At 39.1% G+C, this 5,774-nt stretch overlaps 1 pseudogene across 2 annotated transcripts in view; it reads right to left on the bottom strand.

Annotated features, from left to right (window-relative positions):
- Window positions 1-4,658: 4,658 nt before the first annotated feature.
- LOC147604586 (PRA1 family protein B5 pseudogene) overlaps window positions 4,659-5,774 on the bottom strand; it is a 1,805-nt pseudogene continuing 689 nt past the window's right edge. For both annotated transcript variants that reach the window (XR_015265332.1, XR_015265331.1), the window contains one exon: window positions 4,659-5,489. The product of XR_015265332.1 is annotated as a PRA1 family protein B5 pseudogene, transcript variant X2 (transcript). The remainder of the gene's footprint in view (window positions 5,490-5,774) is intronic.

Genomic DNA, 5,774 nt, shown 5'->3' with positions numbered 1-5,774 from the left:
GAGGATCTATGTTTTCTTTGCCTACTAACGGACGACCAATTTTGAACAAGCATGCTCAAAGAGTCATTGACAGCTTGTAATGTAGGATGGAAGAGAGGGACCATAGTGCCAATGGAGCACAATGAAACGAACAAAGACGTATGTCTTTCCCTGCCCCTACTATCGACAAGGCTAAGACAAGCCAAGTGAAGAGAAAGAGGGGCAGGCAAAGAAGAAGAAGAAAACACGAACGTTCGAGATAAAAGCACACACAAACCACCCAAAGCGCAAAACAAGCGGCTAAAACAAGGGGCAAATTACAAGGTCCAAATAATTTCTCTAGCAACCATAATTTGGCAGCCATATTCTTGTAGCAAAAAATATAATTATGTGACACATAGTGTTTCAAAAAATATCTTATTAGGGAAACACTCTCAACACAAGATGCTAGTTGAAAAAAATATTAAGTGCCAAAAAACTTCGAAAAACTAGTCTTTATTTTGACATTTTTCATTTATAAAATGTTTTACTTTGAAAACACCTTAAGTACTTTTTTAAGCACACTAAAAATGCAATACAAAAATTCTTTTTTATGTATTTAGGCCATTTTCATTATACATCCCCTTGAAGAGATAAGGCTATGATATTTTTAACAACTTTAAAAATCGTAAATTTCCTAGGTTCATGATGTTTTACTTTTACCATTAGATTGATGTACTTCAACCAAGCATTCTCAAGTAGTTTCAAGGAATTTTAAGTTGATTTGCCTTTCCACTATCATAGTCTTTATTGTCACATTTTTTCCTTATTTTGTTGGGCAGCATGAGGTTTGACATGCAAGGTAATTGCAAAGTGATTTAAGGTAGTCTTGACAAAGGTAAGCCTTCTTCTCCTAGTCATTGTAAGAACACTCACAAGAAAAATAAATCAATATCACGAAAGTTTCCTCCCAGTATGTGAAGGTAGAAAAGGGGAAAAATAACCTTTATGAATCCTTTTTCTTAAAAAAAGTTACAACCTTGCTACCAGATGGTGGATGGTAGAAATAGAAATAGCATACGACCCTCATATGTCACACACAAGGTTCAATAGGGCATGGTTTCTTGGGTGATGCTTAGAAGGAAAGTATAGTTGCTAAAGCTAGTGGAATTTGATAAAGCCTTGATAATAGTTTAAAATTATTGATTCTTGATTGTTTTATCTATTTTTGTTGGGACTATGGTGAGTTTGTATAAAAATCATCATTGGCTCATTAACACAAACTTTTATCATGGTTGACCCATGATTGTAAAGTGTAAATCTTGAAAGCCTTATTAAGCTGGTACCTAAACAACAATCAAGTTGTACCCTATTAAGTCCAAATATATCATTTTATAGAAACCATAATTTTTTATTGGGCTTGAATATGGTTAGTATTGTAAGCAGCAATATGTAGTCTTTCAACTTGATATGAAAAAACTTGTAGGTAGTCAAGATGGGTTTTCACAGTCAAATTGCAAGGTTGGCACATGTTTTGACAGAAGACACTTCTTCTCATATGTTTTTGAATGGTTCAACATTTGCATATGTAGAGATCTATGATTAGGAAAGTGTGCCCATTATCTCCTCTCCTTTACAATGTTGAAATTCAATTCTTTTTTGCTTTGTTTGATCCAGAGACTCATGCAGGAGGAGGGATAAATAATGGGGATGCTTATTCTTGATGGGTATCAATTTGGGTCTAAAGTTTTGTAGATGACACTATAATGTTCCCGTAGGCTAGCCTTGGTAACGTTGAAAAGGCCTTGAAATTGATTAACGAAATTGGAATTTTAAGCTTTACTAAAAATAGCCACTCCCCTTAAAAGTGAGGTATACAAAAATCGCCCTAGAGGGGCTATTGTTTTGGTCTTCTTCTTCATCTTTGTAAGACAGAAGTGACCAACCTTTGGTTGGAAGTATTTAAGCTCCTTTTTGTAGATGGTATTAGCACAAAGTCAATGAAAACCGCACTAACTGGGATGAGAAGCCGTACTCAGAATTGTGGGCCTTCCACGCCGCCTGCAAGGTATCCACAGGAAACTCCGTTCACAGCACAAAAGCAATGGTGACAATGGAGTTCTTGGGGCCATGCCTTAGGATTTCCATAGACAAAAAATTAAGCCCCAAGGAGTCCCTGCAGCACCCTCTAGAGCAGCTCCTCGAGCTAGATGAAGATAGCTTCATGAGCTTGTGTTTGCTATCATAAGGTCTTGTTTTATCTTTCAACTTTGGTATGCCAGAAATGAGTATGGCTTTAGGTGTTGTTTTATCTTTCCTTTGAGGTGTTTGTTCCATACCTCAAGGATTTTGTACATATTAAACATGCTTCAACCTCAAGGGTTCCACACTATTCTAGCCGCATGGGACGAATACACTTGGAATCCTAATAGCTAGGGAGGACCAAAGCAAATAATCAACCTTATAATCGGATAAACAAGATAGTTGGACCTTAATTAAAAAGGTTCAGCAAGATAAGCTCAACGCAAGTCACAATATAAGCTCAACACAAATCACATCAATCATTTGGTTTACAATCAGATTTATCACAAGCATTTTGGTTGAGTGAGATTTTGATTCATCGAGGAACCTAGCTTCCACCATGTTCTAAAATATACTTAAATCCCCACCATATTGTTACCATGCTCCAAAGTCTATAAGCCAATGCTTCATGGTATCCTTGGCATACTTAATCAACTTAATCAATAATTGTTTTACCGAAGCCAACGCTTCATTGTAATACTTTATCAATAATTGTTTTACCATGCTAAATTGACCAAAAACCTTGGCAAATTTCTAGCACTTTGACAAAATATAGGCTCAATGATCAACATAGGCTCAATGGTCAATAATGTATCAGACCGATGATCTATATAGGCTCTGATTAAGGGAGCACAAAAGAATATCAGCTAAGCTAAGCTTTGCTAGATTGTAGCAAAGTTTGGTGAGGTTCTTAGCTATTTTGTGAGGCTATCAACTTGGGAAAGGCATAACTTTGGAATCTCTTATTTAACTGTAGAAATGTTTGACATTACTAATCTGTATATTAATGCGAGTTACCCCATCGTACTTGTGCTAAATGGATGATAATCTGGGTGTGCGTAAAATGCTGCATTTGAGATAGATGCTTCTTGGGTCTTTTTCTTTGGTGTGCTAATGAGTCCAAATCTATATCCTCAATGCTTCTTTAAAAATCTCTAAATGAACCCCATTGACAACTGTGTGCGCTTTAAACCCTACATTTTAGAAAAATGCTTCTCATGGTTTTCTTTCAAGGTGCCAGTGAGCACAAATCTACAAAGAGGCTGCATTGACAATCTCAGAGTGTACCTATTCACAAGTGCATGCCCTATATTCAACCGATTTGGTTTTTTCACAAACATGAAAAGGGAGGAGACAGGGGCCTCAAGGCGTTTGCAAGGAAAAAGGGGGGTGTGGTTGGGGGGGGGGGGGGGGGGGGGGGGGGGGGGGGCAACAATTTTAACATTGAAATTCATCCTCACTCATCCTAAAAATTGTAACTGCTCTTAATTCAGATTCCAAAACGTGTTAGTTAAATTCTACACAGATCCTTAAGATATTTCAATAATTAATAAGCATTACTTGATTTGTTGCTTTTTAAAGAATTTCAGAAGCAGGTAAGTATCTTGTGCATTTCTTTGTATAAAGGAAAAATCCAAGTATGCCTTGTCACCACCACCTTAGACAACAAACATAAGTTGGTCACAAAAACTCTTTCCCCGAAGTAGAAATATTGTAGTTTCAAAATGCCATATAACATAAAAGAGTTATTTATGAATGAAGAATACTGCCAACTCCCATTAGAGTTGTTCTAAAACACTATTTTCTTAGATGTATATGCTTGCTTTCTACAAGGCAGACTGCAAAAATTAGCTCTTTTCCCCTCATCCTGAGCAGATAGAGCTAGGAAGCCATTTAGAGGGCTTTTTCAAGTAAGCAATCATCCAATCAAGCAATCATCCAATCAAGCACCCCTGAGGCAAGGGAGCATTTCAAAAAAAACTGTTGAATGGAAACTTTAAATTCTCGAATAACACTTGACTTCCATTGCCTGTTAAGGCAAGCTCAAACATATGAACAAAAAGGAGCATTTTGATCCTGTTATGAAAGAGTTCATCTAAGTAACCAACCTCCATGCAAAATTTGCAATGCAAAACCATGCATGAGAATCTTAAATGACAGGGTCCTCCTAAGGTCTTTTAGTGTAAGCTACTTAGTCTTACAATGTCCACCTGAAAGCATATAAAATAAAACCAGGGAGTTCTAGCAGTGATTACGAAAAAAGTCAAAACGACAGATGCTCTCATAACTTTACCATTCTAAATGCTGTCGGTTTGAATGTTGGTCGGAGTGAGGGTGGATGCGACTTATTTCTACTCACAAGGAAATTGAGTTGTGAAAACCCGAATACCACACTGGACGGTAACGACATAAGAACATCTGTGCAAACACCTAGCTACCTCCAATTTCGAGCAACCAACAGGACCTGGAAGCTATATTTGAAAGGGCGAGTCCTGTCCAGCCAAGCTAGGCCACACACAACCATGTTCTGGATCACCTTCAAATTCACGTTTTAAGCATATAAAACATAAATAATACGATCATGTCAAACAACACAATGAGTTGAGAATTGCACAATCTGAAAACGGCCATGAGGCAGAACGCATGGCAAAAAAATAGCACCAAAAGAAGGAAAACAACTAGTAAGGTCTGGTCCTCTTGTCATTCACACACGAGTACTCGTGGGAAACCCCAGTAGTCCAGACGCCGAACTCTCTTGCTCATCAAGAAAGAGGTCGTCGGGGCAACGGAACGCAGCATGAAGGCAGATGATGATTATGCCAATGATGAGGGCAGATGTTAGGGTGAAGCCTGCTTTGGTGAGGAAGAGGCCTACAATGGTGGCGATCCCCAAAATGATAAGAACTTGGTTCTCACTAAAGGTCCGGTTGAACACGATGACAGGCTCTGACCGCCCGAAATAGAAGTACATCCACGCGAGCACCAAGATGGCAAGCACGATGAGGGAGACCGGATGCCACAGAAGGCTTAACCCAATCGCAATCAGCATGAAAATTATGTAGTTCATGCGGAAATAGGTTATGTTCTTCTTCATACGGCCTGTGGCATCAGCAAAGGACTCTGGCTTGGAAAAAGCTTTGCGATCCATGAGCACTGACCATGGGCGTTGGCGTGCTACCGCAGCCTGTGTTGTCTCTGTCACTTGAGATATGAAGGCTCGCATTTGTGGAGCACTCGATGAGGAGACCCCGGCTGTTGTTGTCGTTGCAGATTGACCATTTGCAGAACTTCCTTGGGTAACCATGGCTTTGGAATAGAAATGCTTCTACAGACAGTATTGAAATGCCAAACTCTGTATACTGTGTGTTAGCCCTGATAAATACTTCTGATGATGAAGTTCCCGCTGTACTCGTAGTTTGCAATATGTATCAGAGCACTGGTCTGCAAGGCTGATCACAACAAGGAGTAGTGTTCAACAAAGATAAACAGATGTAAAAGTTTCTTTCTACAAACAACAAGACAATGGGGACAACCTTGTTCAGAATCAAAGAAGTGGAAAAGCTCAAGCTCTCTCTCTCTCTACTAGAAATCGTGACGTGAAGCTATAGCCACTCCGACATGTGCACACCCATCTCGCACCCTCCCCCTTCTCTCTCTGTCTTAGATATTTGCCTCTAACATGGTGCAATGACAGGCTGGCAAGCTCTCTCTCTCTTCTCTCTCTCTCTCTCTCT

Source organism: Cibotium barometz, chromosome 61 (assembly GCF_041138505.1).
Source record: "Cibotium barometz isolate CiBa-2024 chromosome 61, ASM4113850v1, whole genome shotgun sequence".
Lineage (NCBI taxonomy): Eukaryota > Viridiplantae > Streptophyta > Polypodiopsida > Cyatheales > Cibotiaceae > Cibotium > Cibotium barometz.
Note: the sequence above shows the minus strand (reverse complement) of the source record. Positions and strands in the feature narration are given on the sequence as shown.